The sequence below is a fragment of the Manis javanica genome, chromosome 11 (genome assembly GCF_040802235.1).
Source record: "Manis javanica isolate MJ-LG chromosome 11, MJ_LKY, whole genome shotgun sequence".
Taxonomy (NCBI): Eukaryota; Metazoa; Chordata; class Mammalia; order Pholidota; family Manidae; genus Manis; species Manis javanica.
The window spans coordinates 44,569,129-44,585,375 of NC_133166.1; the positions used below are offsets into that span (position 1 = coordinate 44,569,129).

At 36.5% G+C, this 16,247-nt stretch overlaps 1 long non-coding RNA gene across 4 annotated transcripts in view; it reads right to left on the bottom strand.

Moving 5' to 3' along the window:
• The window catches only part of LOC108397587 (uncharacterized), a 167,850-nt gene that overhangs the window by 93,458 nt on the left and 58,145 nt on the right, over nucleotides 1-16,247 (bottom strand). For 2 of the 4 annotated variants that reach the window (XR_012122649.1, XR_012122648.1), the window contains one exon: nucleotides 2,241-2,389. This is a non-coding gene — a long non-coding RNA (uncharacterized lncRNA). Of the gene's footprint in view, nucleotides 1-2,240; nucleotides 2,390-6,650; nucleotides 7,489-7,509; nucleotides 7,820-16,247 lie in introns of those variants that run through there. The other 2 variants (XR_012122650.1, XR_012122651.1) reach the window with 2 other exon arrangements.

The window sequence follows — 16,247 nt, forward strand, 5'->3', positions numbered from 1 at the left end:
TTTGTCTTTTCAAATACCCACTTTTTGGTTTAATTGATTTTCTCTATTGTGTTTTTAACAGCTTAATAGAAATATGATATGCAGAGCAAACATTCTCACATTTACAGTATACAAGATTTTTTTGAGCTTTATTCACCAGAACTGTTCAATGATGACTACAAACAATTATAGAACATTTTCATCATGACAAAAAGAAGTGCCATACCTTTAGCTGTCACTCCTAATTTCCTCCATCTCCCACACCTCTTGGCATAATGAATCTGTTTTCTTTATATATTTAGCCTATTCTGGACAGTTCATATAAATGGAATCACATAATATATGTGCTTTTGTGACTAGCTTCTTTCACTAGGATAATGTTTCAAGATTTATCCATATTGTAGCATATATCAGTACTAGGTTCATTTTCTATGGCTGAATGACTTTTCATTATATGAATATACCAACTATTATTTATCCATTCACTAGTTAATGAATATTAGAATTGTTTCCAACTTTTGACTATTATAAATAAGGTTACTATGAACATTCATACTAAGGTTTTTATGTGGACATAAGGTTCCCATTCCCTTGGAAATACACCTCTGGTGGAACCGCCTAAATAAAGCCTGTTGAGTGCTCCTGCCACCTTGTGGCCTTGTCATTGTCCTTGATCAGAACCAAAATATCCAGAATTCACTACATCACACTCTTTAGAAAGAACAAGGCAAAAACTTGGATTTATTGAATTTCTAAGAAATTCTAATTTTTATTCTGCATGCTATTATAAAATATACTAAGTTCATATAAATTCTCCTAGATATAAACTAAGGATCTGAAATTGCAGACATTATGATGTACTCCATGCCACAATAAGAGTGAATGATAAATGAAACTGAGTCATAAAACTAGGCCTGTCTCAAGCTTATTCCACTTGTCTGAGTGGCTTAAGAGTGACAATGGCAAAAAAGTATTCTTATAATACTCCTTGAAGAAGATAGTATTTTTACATTCCATTTTATAAACAATTAAACTGGGATACAGGGAAGATGAAGTGTCTTGCCCCAAGGTGGACTTCCGGAGAATGAAGGGTCAGACTGCCTCTAGAGTCCTGGCCTGATCAAACCCAGCTTTGCTGCTGAGGGTGGGGTGGTGGCAGGAACCAACTTTTATTTTAAAGCCAAAAGGGGGCATTCAGTTTGGGGAGAAAAATGAATATACACACAAAAACCAAAAGGAGGAGATAGGAAGTTAGGAGTTAAGAACTGAATACAGTAGTGAGTAGCCTCTTGTTCCCAAATAAAAGCAGGATGTTTTGCTAAGGAGATGACAGGTGAAGTGTCTACCCTTTGATTTAGTAATTTCACTCCTGAGGGTTCATACCATCAAAATAGAAGTGTCAATGCATCAATACTGAAATGACTCTGTATGTGGAATCTAAAAAGTTAAGCCTGTGAAAACAGAGAGTAAAATACTGAGAAAGAAAAGCAAAAGTATGACAAGTAGACATGTATGTTTTCTGTAAAATAATCATGACAAAATGTGTACATAAAAATATGTATAAAGAATTATATTAATACAGATTATGGGGAGCAGGGGTAGAGTGGAAATAGATTAACAGACTCAGGAAGCAATTGGCTGTCATAATTCCAATCTCAATTATTAACTACAGTTTTATACCTCTTCTGCTTTTTTTTTATGGATCCTAACTAAAGTGAGATATTAGAGCTAGAAAAAAAATTTTGAAAAACATCTCCGGAAAGGACAAGTACACATGTATTATTTAGATTAATTTCCAAGTTAATTACTTATGCCTTCTTTTTTTATTTAAAAAGATAAGCATGTAAAGCAAACCTAAAATATGCATTAGCTCATTAAAATTATCATTCACTCACTTCATATTACAGTGTCTCTGCAAAAAATTGACCAAAGATTTATACAACAACAAATAAACACCATGGAGACAACAATGCTTCAAATCAGAGCTCAAAGCCAGTAGACAGCAGAACCCAAAACAAGGAGTAGAGTACTGGCACTTCATCTGGCAGTTACAAATATATGACAGTGAGGAAACAGGAAAAGAACACGTCAGACAAGAAAAAGTGATGCACAGCCTTGGTGGCAACTGAAGTACAACACTCCGGGAGAGACAGAGCAGGTCATTCTGCAGGTGCATCCACTTGGTCCATGGATTTTTCCATTTGGACTATAGAGAGAAAACATCACTCCATGGGAGAAAGAAAGAAGAGGAATGTATTTACCTGCCTCTCTCCCATCTCCAATTCCCCACTGTTTGAAGTTCACTTCATAGGAATTAACTCCTCTGCACCTCAGGACTGCATCAGAAGCCTCCTTCAGTGGGTGCTGTATATCAGGCCCCATACACTGCAGTGTCATTCTTTAATCAAACCTGAAAGCAGAGGAGCAACACAGAAAGTGTGGAACACAGTCACAGTGAGAGAACAAGAATGGGTAGTCAAGGGAACTGGAAAGCAGACAAAGGCCCCATTCACCACAAGCAGCTTGAGTTAGAGTGCAAATACGGACTGTGATTAAGATCTATGAGAAATATTACCTCTGGCAGGAAAAATTTATTTCTATAAAGTAATAACAAAACAAACTAGCCAATTTCATTTAGGACTATGAAATATATTATTATATTTATATTATTTATATTATATATTATATATATATTATATTTATATATTGAGCATAAGGAAAACTCATCAATAGAGAAAAGGAAATCTCTTTAATGGATCTGATGTAAAGAGGCCAATTGGTTAGAGCTTGTTTATTCAAAGTTTAACAGTACACCCCAGTGAGTTAAATAAGAGGATGCTTTCATTTAAAAAACAATACTAAAAATTTAAAAAATTATATCTTAATATGAGCAATGTATTCTAGTAACATTTTAAAAGGAAACATTTTAACCAAAAAACAGATAACATTATTTTAGAATCAAGAAATCCTTACTATCTTAATTCAGCTTGGCACTCCATTTTATCACAAGAGCAAAGGTGGGCTTAAAATATGATTCAATTTAATTCCTTCTGGAAAATTCTATGCTTTGCAACATTTTTTTAAGCAAAATAATAGCAAGTTCAAAGGCCTCATAGCTAGGAAGAATTTGACACATTCAAAGAACTGAAATAAGGCAGTATAGCCAGATAACAAACAGACTCTACCAAAGGGTTTGGTTATTATTTTAAGTTTGAAAGAAAGGTAATAAAACATTCTAAGTACAGAAAATATAAACCCAATGTACATTTGGCAACGTTAGCTGCTATGTCTACTGAAGTGTGGCAAGAGTAGAAGCTTGGAGATGATTCAGAAGAGCTGCCTCCCAGGTATGTGTGCCACTCCAGGAGGTAGCCTCATACAATGAGTGGTTGATGTGGAGAAGTAAAGGCAGCACTCTTTTTTCTTAAATTAGTACAATTCTGAAGGGCCATTCTGGCTTCATATTACCTCTGGGATTGGCTGAAGACTTTGTGGCATCTGTTGCACAATTAAATTTTCCCTATGCTACATCTCACTTCCTCCCTTCACAGGCACTTTTCCAAAGATTCTCACCATTATCTTTCTGCATATATTGTTTGAAAGTCCATTGCAGATTAAAGCTATAGATTTTGTCCAATTTCAATACATATAATAAAGTAAACACACATTTCGTCACTTGCCCTATGTAACACCACTACTGTAAGGAAAGAAAACTTGGTGAAATACCTAAAATTCCATGGAAGTTCATGCAGCATTAGAAAAAACTCAGGAGCAAGTTAATCAAGTCAAAAGAGACTCTCTGGGGACACCCAAGCTGACCGTGCTTCTGATTTCACAACAATCTGATTCAACAACTCTGAGTAGCTAGCTGACATCCAATTATTGATAGATGCTAGAAGGTAAAAAGCAGGCCCATTTCAGACTGATATAAGAATTCTCCGTTGGGCCATTTTACCTCCCAAGAAATATGGAGCACAGTTCAAAGTTATTTTTTGGCTTAGACCACAACTCATCTTCACTTCTTCAGCTGCCCATTCTTTCTTTCCACTCACTTACAAAGGTAATGATCTCAAATGCTCCCTAACCAAAAGTCCTGCATGCTAAATTCCATCTCAGATTCTCCTTCCCTGGGAATGCAAGTTATGATAGCATTTATAATCTGAAACTTTAAAAATAGATGCAGCCTTTAAAAAGAAAATCTCTTTTGCAACACCAAGCATGAACCTGGGGAACAGTATGCTGAGTGAAATAAGCCAGATACAGAAAGACAAATACTGTACGATCTCACTTATATGTAGAATCTAAAAAGCCAAACTCTTAAGAGCAGAGAGTAGAACAGTGCTTTCCAGGGGCTCTGGGGTGGAGGGAAATAGGGAGATATTGGTCAAAGAGTACAGTGGTTCAGTTATGTAGGATGAATAAGTTCTGGAGATCTAATGTATAGATCTGTGTGACTGTAGTTAATAATACAGGGTATAATACTTGGTGGTATATGTGAAATGTGTTAAGAGTGTTGATCTTAAAAAGTTCTCACCACATAAAAAAATTGTAACTGTGAGATGATAGATACATTAAGTAGCTTCATTGTATCAATCATTTCACAATGTATATCAATACATCATATTGTATATCTTAAATGAATACAATTTTTGTCAAGTGTACCTTCATAAAGCTGTAAAAAAATAAAAACTTGATATATAGGGAAGATTAATAACTTGGAAAATAGGAAACTAAAGAAAGGAGAAGGATATCTCCAAGGGGAGTCTAATGTCTTCTATTTCTATTCTGTCAGCAATTATTTATTAAATGCTTTCTACATGCCAGACACAGATTTATGTGCTGGGGAAACAACAGTGAAGAAGAAACGCAGGCTCTAATTTCAGAGAGTTTATGGTCTAATGGGACAGATGGACATTAATTAAATAATCATAGAAATGTGAAATTACATAATTTCACATTTATGAAATGTGATGAAAGAATCTATGAAAGAATCAACTTTCACTGTATGTGACAGGGAAACTTATTTGAAGAGACAGATTTCCAAGAGAGTAATTTTGAACTGAGGTATGAAATGAGTAATATTAATGATACAAAGTTTGAGAATGGGAAGCAATTTTCAGGCAGAAGGCAGTACGTACAAAGGCAGGCAAGATACAGCACATGCAAGAAACTGAAAAGGGGCCAGTGTGGACAGAGCTCCCGTTATGAGGGAAGAGTAAGTGAGGAATGAGATTGGAAAGCTAGGAATAGGACTAATCCTGAGACATTCTAATCAATGTTTTAACTTAATATATCCTAAGAATAATGAGAATGAATTGAAGGGTTTATGTATGGAGGTATACTGAGCTGTAAACAAAGAAAAACTGAGAAAGTAACTTAAACACATCAGACACTGTCTCACTTAGTAAGTAATCTGGCATTATGTGTCCAGAGCAGGAGCATTTATTCAAAAATGTCACCAAAACTTCAGACTCTTTTTATTTTTCTGCTTCCAAATCTTTAGTACACAACAGTTATTCTCATGCATTAAGATAACTGCTAACATCTCCAAAAAGTAGGGAAGGCCATAAAGGGCAATGTCAACAAATGTAGTCTTCCTCAGATTCTGCAAAGCTACAGTAAATAGAGGGCAGTAGTAGCATAATGACAGGTACACAGAGCAATAGAACAGAACTGAAACACCAAAGAGAAATGCTTCCATGTATGGCCAACTGATCTTCATCTAGGGTGCTAATTTAATTCAACTGGGAAAGAAGTCTTTTTGAAAAATGTTGCAACACCTGGACATCCACATGCAAAAGAATGAACTGGGTCCCTTACCCCAGGCTATATACAAAAATTAACACAAAATAGATCAGAGATGTAAATGGAAGAGTTATTAAAACTATAAAACTCTTGAAAGAAAACCTAAGTGTAAACATTTCATGATGCTGGGTTAGACAATGGTTTCTTAGATATGATACCAGAGGTACAAATGAAGAAAAAGAAAAGTTAAAATGAAATTTAACAAAATTAAAACTTCTGTGCTTCAAAAGATAACATTAAGTAAATGAAAAAATCAAACAACAGAATGGAAGAAAATATTTTCAATTAATATATCTGATAAGGAACTTATATCCAGAATACATATAGTGTTCTTAAAATTCCATGCATATTCATGCACTAAACATGAACAGCCCAATTTATAAAAGTGGAAAAATATTTAAATAGGTATTTCTCCAAAACATATATATAAATGGTCAATATGCACATGAAAAAATGATTAACATTGATGATTAGAGAAATGCCAATCAAAGCCACAGTGACACATCACTTCATAATCACTGACAACAGCAGCATCAATTGTTAATGACGGTCTGACCAATTAAAACCCTCATATACTGCTAGTCAGAATGGAAAATACTACAGACACTTTGGAAAACATTCATTCAGTTCCACATAAAACTAAACACAGAATCATTGTGTAATTCCATTCCTAGGTATATGTCCAAAATAAATGAAAATCTACATCCACACAAAAATACATGTATGGTTCACAGCAGCATTACACACAATAACCAAGAAATGAAACAAATGTTCATCAGGTGATGAATGGATGGATTAAAGGTGGTATATCCATACAATGTAATATTATCCAGTAATAAACAGGGATGAAATATTGATACTGTTACCATTCCTCTTTGATCCCCAGGATCCCGTTTTGAAGGTGATGAAAAATGAGACCAACAGACCAAAGCACAGAGCAACTGACAAGAGTATTATTAATGTAAAGGAAGGAAGGTAAGCTTAAAGGAGAACAGACTCCGGCTAATCGGGAGGGGCTCCAAGAGAGGACACTGGTGGGGCTGACAGATGTTACTGGCTGAGATGCTGTTTTTCTCAGGATCATGTCTCAGAGGCAACAAAGAATGAAGCCAACGGAGAAGAGTACAGAACAACCAGCAAAGCTTTTATTGAAGAGTGAAAGGAAAAAGGCTCCTGCTAATCAGGGAAGGCTCCAGGCAGGATGCAGGTAGGGCTGCAGTGTCTGAGTGCTTGTAAGTACTGGAAAGGAGGAAGTCTACCTGATTAGCTGGGCCTTGTTGCTAGGGCTGGGGTGAGACTTAAGGTTTTCTTGGCTCTCTCTCTCTGCTTGTTCTGGTGGTTTCTTTGTTGACTATGTGCATTAGTTCCCCTTTTTGTTGACCATTATTGGTGTTTTCATTGACTGTTTACTGGGGCCGCCCTGTCATGCCTACCCATTCCACAACCTCCTCAGTATATTTGCAACATTGCTAATCATCGAATATATTATGTTAAGTGAAAGAAGTTAGTCACTAAAGATCTATATTGATGATTTAATTTATCTGAGATTTCCACAATAGATAACACCATAGAAATAGATTACGAGCTACCAGGAATTGGGAAGATGAGGAGGGAATGGAGAGTTACTAGCAATGGGTCCAAGGTTTCTTTATGAGGTGATGAAAATGTTCTAAAAGTACACAGCGTAAAAGTCATGCAACTTTGTAAATATACTAAAACACTGACTTATACACTATAAAAAAATGAATCTTGGGCCTCCCGGCTCCGGGAAGCGGTTGCGGCCGCCACTGCCGCCGCCGCAGGACCGGCCGGAGTCGGGCCGGAGCTGCGTCTCCCGGATCGAGCCTGTGAGAGCGGGCGGCCGGGCTCGGCGGCGGCGTCCCCGCAGCCTACCACGCGTCCGCCTTGGGGCTGTCGCGCCGCCGCCGCGATGGGCCCGCCCGGGACCGCGCCAACGTTCCGTCCCGTCCGCCGCGCCGCCGTTGAGCGCGTGGGCCGTGCCGCAGCCGCGCGCCGGTCTGCGCCTCGCCCCAAGAACTCACTTTTGAGTGTGGGTCCTAGAGTCCAGCTTTCTCCCACATTTTGGAATTTAGTCTCCCGTGAAACGAGCTGCACAGCCAGGGCGCTGAAACTTCTTCAGCTCAGCACTGAACTCAGTAGAGAAAAGGGTTGGAACATCATCAAACTCTCCCCCATTCTACCAGAAGAGGGCAGCAAAGCAGACCAAGAGGAAACTTACTGGTCAAATGCAAGAAATGCACTCAAGAAAATTCAGAAAGCTAATAGCCCCAAAGCTTTCTCAGGGTGGCTTCCTTGTTTTAAAGTGTTTATGAAGGCCTTACTACAAGTGCCTCCCTTTGCAAGAGGCATGAACAAATCTTAAGGCATCAATATACCCTCCTGCAGCCTCTGGCTTATCTAATATAAAGTATTAACCTTGCTGAATGTTTACCCATGTGCCAGGCACTCTGCTAATCTCTGACCACATATTAGCTTACTTAATCTTCACAAAAACCTTGCTAGCCTTGTTGAACGGTTGACCCTGAGGAGTACAGACTTCAGGCCTTAAGAGGCCAGGCTACTTCAGACTCGGGCCCCACTGGCATGGGAAGCAGCTGAGGCTAAGCCACAGGCCCATGAGAGTGAAGGGAGACGATGTGGAGAGCAAGCCAGCACCAGGTAGAGAGGAGCATCCAGCTGAGCCCTCCTCATCTCCAGAACTGTGGGAAGGAGAAACCAAAAACAAATATAGAAGACTTACAAATTAAGAAGGTCAAGAAGAAAAAGAAAAAGAAACACAAAGAGAACGAAAAACGGAAGCGTCCAAAAATGTACAGCAAATCTATTCAAACCATCTGCTCAGGATTGTTATCTGATGTTGAAGATCAAGAAGCCAAAGGCATCCTAAGTGATAACATACAGGATTACAGTGGAAAGAACTTGGATACCAAGAGCTATGATTCCAAAATTCCAGAGAACAGTGAGGTTCCATTTGTGTCATTAAAAGAGCCACGGGTTCAGAATAACCTCAAAAGGCTGGACACTTTGGAGTTCAAAAAGCTCATTCATATTGAGCACCAGCCCAATGGAGGTGCATCAGTTATCCATGCCTACAGTAATGAACTCTCCCACCTGCCTCCCATGGAGATGGAGAGATTTGCAGAAGAATTTGTGGGTCTAGTGTTCAGTGAAAATGAAAAAGCTGCAGCTTTCTATGTAATAGGTATTGTTCATGGGGCAGCTACTTATTTACCTGACTTTCTAGACTACTTTTCATTTAATTTTCCCAATTCGCCTGTGAAAATGAAGATATTGGGAAAGAAGGATATAGAGACAACAACTATGTCCAATTTTCATGCTCAGGTAAAAAGAACGTATTCTCACAGTACTTACAGAGCTGGCCCAATGCGACAAATCAGCTTGGTGGGAGCAGCTGATGAAGAAGTGGGAAGCGAAGGACTTGCTCCCAAGTCTGTTACAAAATATAGTTTATGTAGCTTTGTAACATTCCTCAGTGCCTGTCCATAACTGTTAAGTATCAAAGCACTTAGGGCCAGATGCACTGTAAACATTGCAGGTGTAAGCAAAAGGAATCTGAAAATCATTTGAGTAAAGAGTTGTAGGTTTTAGAATATAGCTGACGTATATATATATATATTTTGTAATATGAGCCAGAATTCTTTTTTTGACAAGGCTTTTCCATAGATCTTATTTATACCAGTTTTTTTTTTCATTTTAAATGTGTCAGCACTGTAGTGTAAATAGCTTTTAAAAATCTTTTTAGTGTGATTTATATTGAAGTGTGAGCCACTTAATAAAGGTTCATAATAATAAATATGTTTTCTGTTGGGTCTGCAAAATGACAAACTGGCAATTCAGTTAAATCATTCAGTTGATCTATTATTTCTGCTGGTATATTCATTTAGAATGGTAATGGAGTGCAAATGTACATATTCAAATCTAGTGAATATTTAAATTCCAAAAAAAAAATGAATCTTGTGGCATGAGAATTGTACTTTAATAACGCTTTTCTTTGCCATTGGATGTTTTTTTATGAATACTGGAATAACCTGTGTAAAAGATTATGGTTAACCAATGTAGTAGAGTCACCGTAGCCTACAAAAGCTGTTAAATTTGATGGTGAGATGATGGATGACCAGGAATTACAGTCAGAGCATCAGTATAAAGTAACATTTGGTAACTAACACTTGAGGTGAGTTGATCTGTGTTTCCTGCTGTTTTTTATTTACTAAATATTTTAATGACTACATAATGAATGAATCAGATTCTAGAAGCTAATTTTCCCCTACTCTCTCAGTTTTACTTATTTATGCATAAAGTGGTTGTGGAATAAATTATAAGACTAGAACATTGATTAATTTGAGATTAACATTAGAAGAAACGGAAGGTCACTACTGTAATTACGGAAAACCTATAAGAGAAAATTATCTTACTAAGTTAATCAACTTGTTACTATACTTCTCATCAATATTTGAAAGAGTTAAAGGTTAAGGATTTCTGCAACCCTCAGATGACAAAAAAAAAAAATCATATGTTCATCCTAAACTAACCATTTTCTTTCCAAATATGAAATTGTAGAACATAGTTTCCTAGTTTCCTTACTCATACACATCTACTTATGAAAACAGATAAGTTATAATGAACCTGAGAGGGATATCTTGCTCACTGCCAACATCACACTCCTGTTCTTAATATTTCTTGCTCTTGACCATCCTAATTCTTGTAACATACAAAGTATCTGCTTACTGCCAGAAGTGAGGATCATTTCCCTTTGAACTGACCCTCCTACCAAAGCAGTAGTAAGACTTTCTCTTCTTATCTATTTTCTAGTAGTTTTACCAAAAAAGGGGCAAAGTATGCTTTAATTCTGATGATCACAAAAATATAAAGCACTGTTATAGCTCAGCTAGAGAGGGTGAAGGTCTTTCTAAGTTTAAATCTGTAAATGCCTACTATTTTATTGTTGCTATGAGAATTAATGTTAACTAAAAAGTTTTATTTAGTCTTCAAAGTATAAAAATTTATGGAATATCATGAGGTTTGTGATGACTAGTAAAGTATCTTTGTTACAGGAAATTGCATCCTTGATCTACTACATATGTTTGTTTCAGGAAGTTGTACTTGTATCTTAAAGCAGTAAACACAGTTGCTACATAGTTTACCCAGCCCTGCTAGTGGTCTCATCTTTGTATACTTGATCCACCATTATATCTAGTTTCTCTGATTAGTCAGGAAGTATTCTTTTCTTTTCTTTCTTTTTGTGGATCCTTCTCACACATTTGGATCTTTCTCATACATTCCAATCCAAATACTGCTTGAAACCATGTTTGCATGAGAACAGCAGCAGTGCAACCTGTACTAAGTTAAAGATTTTTAAGTGCTCAACAAGGGGTTAAAACTTTGATGAGCTAGGCAGTCTCTGGGACCATTGAGATTTTGATCTGCAATTTCCCAGAAATTGTTTGCTACATTTAGTGTCTAGATTAGGAAGAGTCTCTGTACCTTCCCAATGAAGTTATACTGTCTGGATAGTATTCCAGTATATCACAGTCATGGCAGTGTTGACGGTGGTGGTAGTGATGAGGTGGTGGTAAATGATAATGGTAAATGGCAGTGTTCTTGAAAGATGATTCTCTAACATGTCTGCATATCAGGGGCAGTTGTTATATTTACACATTTCTGACTACACCATACATGACTGACTAACGATGGCTGAGTTGAGGCTCAGGAATCCCTTTGTTCTAAAACATTCGTGGGAGGTTTTCTTGAAATCAGTATGTGAACTAACATTTAGGAACAAACTGTCTAAATCTCACTAAGCCATTAATGAAGGAGTCTGTTATTAGATTATAAGCACATTTCATCACATTTATTGTTAATTTGCAAAGGAACTGTATACTCTGTTTATGAGTTGAAATTCATTTATAGCTTTTATTATGAAATACTTCCTAGATAATTGTAAACATAAAAGAAGACTCAAAATAAAAATTATATTATCCTTTTTATACATTTTAAAATATTTTAAAATATCTGAACAAGTATGTTTTAGGAACAGATTATAAAGTCAATATGAATCAAGAGTAAAACTAAAATGGATGATATAATTTAACCATGTCCACCTGGAATAATTTACATATCAGCAATGGGGGCCAGAGAGATGATATGGTTTTTCCAAAGTCACTCTCATGGTTTCAGAATCAGGATTTTAACTCTTAAATTTTAGTTCAATAAATCCCTTATTACACCATACTGTTTCCTACATAATTAATAAATTATAATTTCTTGTTTTTTCTATGATATGGAAAATTCAGTAATTCCTTTCAAAACAAAACTGTTTTGAAAAGAGAAGTTTGGACATTCAACAAATCAGTAATAATGTAAGGTTTTCAAACTTTGCTAATTAGTTAACTTAATTTCCTTCCCGAGTCCCTTCTGATACCTTGTCCCTCAGCTGTTCTTTAAAACTCCAGCATAATTAATTTTCAAATTATTATGAAGTACTTGAACATTGTCTATTTTATGACTTTCTTACCCATTTAGATGTGACTTGACATTTTTAGCAAATATTTACAAGAAATATAAGCTTTTCAATACTGGTTCATTCTGTGAAAACATTTCTTTTGTCTTCTATACCTTTTTTGTTTTTAAACAACTTCACTGGATACCAGACAGAGTAATTCACACCAATTACTATACTATAGTTTCAAGAAATGGCATAATGCTTTAGTGATCCATAAATATCAAGTTCATGAAAGTTTCCATATTTGTTCTCAGAGTCTTCCTGTGAAATTGCATTTTCATAGCAGATTCTCTAGGCTACAATAAATTCTGACAAATGATTGCTTCTCTGTACACAGCATCACATCACAGAAGTGCTTATGGCACTGGGTATCTGACAATATATGAAAATAATTTTCATACAGTTGTTACTTATAGTAGAAAAACTAACTTGTTTGTGTTTTATCTGGTACTGTTCCTACAAACAGAATTTCATAAAATTTTCTTGATATTTTACTTTTAATATTCCTCTTAAAATTAGAATCATGTCAAAAATAATTGCTATTTATTTAAATCACAGTAAATGAGTTTTTATAGCAAAGTAGGTATGTTGCATCTTGAAACATATGGAACAAACCTAATAAATTTTCACGAGAAAAGAATAAACTGCCCCTAACATGGGCCCATGAGACACCACAAAGGGAATTTCAGGGAGTAGGTTCTGTATATGTGAACAAAACACACTATGAACATGATGATATATTTACAACTTAAGATATATATATATAACTTAATTCCAGTATTATTAAAAAGCATTATATACCTCAACAAACAAAAAGTGAATAATCCAATTAAAAAATGGTCAGAGGGAGGTGAACAGACAGTTCTCCAAAGAAGAAATCCAGATGGCCAACAGACACATGAAAAGATGCTCCACATCACTAGTCATCAGAGAAATACAAATTAAAACCACGATGAGATATCATCTCACACCAGTAAGGGTTGTCACCATCCAAAAGACAAACAACAACAAATGTTGGCGAGGTTGTGGAGAAAGAGGAACCCTCCTACACTGCTGGTGGAATGTACATTAGTCCAACCATTGTGGAAAGCAGTATGGAGGTTCCTCAGAATGCTCAAAATAGAAATACCATTTGACCCAGGAATCCCACTTCTAGGAATTTACCCTAAGAATGCAGCAGCCCAGTTTGAAAAAGACAGATACACCCCTATGTTTATTGCAGCACTATTTATAATAGCCAAGAAATGGAAACAACCTAAGTGTCCATCAGTAGATGAATGGATAAAGAAGATGTGGTATATATACACAATGGAATATTATTCAGCCATAAGAAGAAAACAAATCCTACTATTTGAAGCAACATGGATGGAGCTAGAGGGTATTATGCTCAGTGAAATAAGCAAGGCAGAAAAATACAAGTACCAAATGATTTCACTCATATGTGGAATATAAGAACAAAGGAAAAAGTGAAGGAACAAAACAGCAGCAGAATCACAGAACCATTCTTGGGACTAACAGTTACCAAAGGGAAAGGGACTGAGGAGGATGGGTGGGAAGGGAGGGAGAAGAGGGGGGAAAGAAGAAAGGGGGCCTTACGATTAGCATGTATAATGTGGGAGGGGTATGAGGAGGGCTGTGCAACACAGAGAAGACAAGTAGTGATTTTACAGCATCTTACTATGCTTATGGACAGTGACTAATTGGGTATGTGGGGGGGACTTGATGAAGGGGGGAGTCTAGTAAACATAATGTTCCTCATGTAATTGTAGATCAATGATACCAAAATTTTTTAAAAAATTTTTTTAAATTAAAGGAGTTGCTATGAACAGCAGCTTCAATCATCTGTAAGTTTTGTTACCTCATAGTTCCTTGAATAATTAGACACATGTTGGAATGTTTGTTTTAAGGAGAATGAGAACTGAATATGATGTGAATCTACTTTTCTTGTTTCTTCACCTTTAGACACTATTGGCCATTTTATTCTTCCTTTATTCCTTAAAACGTTTTTGTTGAAATATATATGATTAAAAACATCATGATGTTGGTTTCAGATGAACAACAAAATGATCCATCAATTGTTTTTGGTACCAAAGCCTCACCATGATAAGTATAGTTATTAGGTCACCATAAATATATTGCAATATTATTAGCTCTATTGCCTGTGCTGTACTTCCATCCCTGTGACTAAATTATTTAATAAATTGAAGTTCGTAACTAAAAAAAAAAAGCATTATAAATATATTTTATCAGAAAGTAGTTGCTTGGGAAATGGTATTTATCTTCAGCTATTCTAGACAGCAAATTTTAAAGGTTAAAGTTGACTTATTTTCTTTTGGCTTCTCCAAATAAACACACACCATTTCTTGCTCTATTCTGTGTCCCAGGTCGCTGTCTGATATGAAAACATCAATGGCTCCCTGGCTTCTGGTCTCAGTTTGTGTTTGACTAATGGAGAATACCAACAATAGATAGAAAAGAGATAAGGAAATAAGGCCAGCATATTTGTTTTCCTAGCTTCCTTCCTGCAGGGCTGCCTGAGAAAGCTTATCAAAGTTTGAGTGTCTCTTAATCAAAGACCACAGTACCTTTCAAATGGTTCTCTGCAGAAAGATCTGTCTCCATGTTAGATAATTGCTGCCTGCCTTTACCCATAGGTGTGGTGATCACAATGGGCTGTTAAGATCTCTGTAACTCACTGTAGCTTTTGACTTATCTACAATCTACCCACCTCTTTTTACATTATTCCTGCATTATATATTGTCCTCAACACAAATCTGAGTATGCTGTTTCTTGCCATGACAGTGACTGATATAACCCATATCCTTTGTGTAATACGCACATAGAGTTCATTATGTTACCCATTTACCTGCCCTCCCCTCTCCCGACTGTTCTCCTCCTACCCTCTCTATTCTTATTACTCCATTTTTCACAGAACATCAAAATCTGAAACTAGGTGTCATCTTAGGCCTTCCATTTCTTTTCTCTTACATCTAATACGCAATCACTCACCAGCGACACTACTTTTTTTGTTTTGCTTATGGCGGTTCCTCATCTTGGGATATCTTTTATCCTTTGTTTTCTTAGAAAATTACTATTTTTATTTTAAATACAAATTCCAGGGGGTTGACCCTGAACTCACCCTTGCCAAGTCTAACTAATAACTCCCAACCTGCTTCAGAAACCCACATTTGCTTCTATTTTTACTGGGTTGTACTGTTTGCATAGCACATTTTCTAAACCAGACAGAGAGCTCCTTGAAGGCAAAACACATCTTACTCATTTTCTATCCCAGAGGTTTATCGAAGTTTTTGAGAAAATGTAAGTCTTCAATGAATGTTTATTAATTAGAGTCACATCAGTGTCTGGTTTACTTTTCATGCAATATCCTCAATATATTGAATTCTCAGACCCTAGTTTCCACTGATGAAGGAGCACCTGGACTGTACTTCTTGCCTACAACAGACGGTGGGAGGGGGTGGTATTTACTAAGGAGACAGAGGGACAAAACGGAGTGAAGGATTCCCACAAACTCTCCAGTTGTGAAAAAATCTGAACACTGTAAGCAATGCTAGAAACAATCCTTGCAAACAGCATCCTAAGTTCATCCTTTCAATATCACTAAATCAGTGTGGTCTCGAAATAAAATTCTGTTACTTTACATAATGAATTACCTTTATGAGTAAGGCTCACTCAACCATACAGACAATAACTTGTCACAGTTTGCAGCTGATTTCACTGGGTCCTGCCTCTCACACTACTTTCCTCAAATGTTGCAGGCTAAGTTCATGTCATATTTTGACAACGGCATAATTTATTTTGGCAACACACACTCTCCTTTGATGCCTTGTTCTGACTGCTCTACTTAGATGACGTGCTCATGGGAAAAAGAACATTTTACAGGCAGATTTACTGGTCCTGTTGA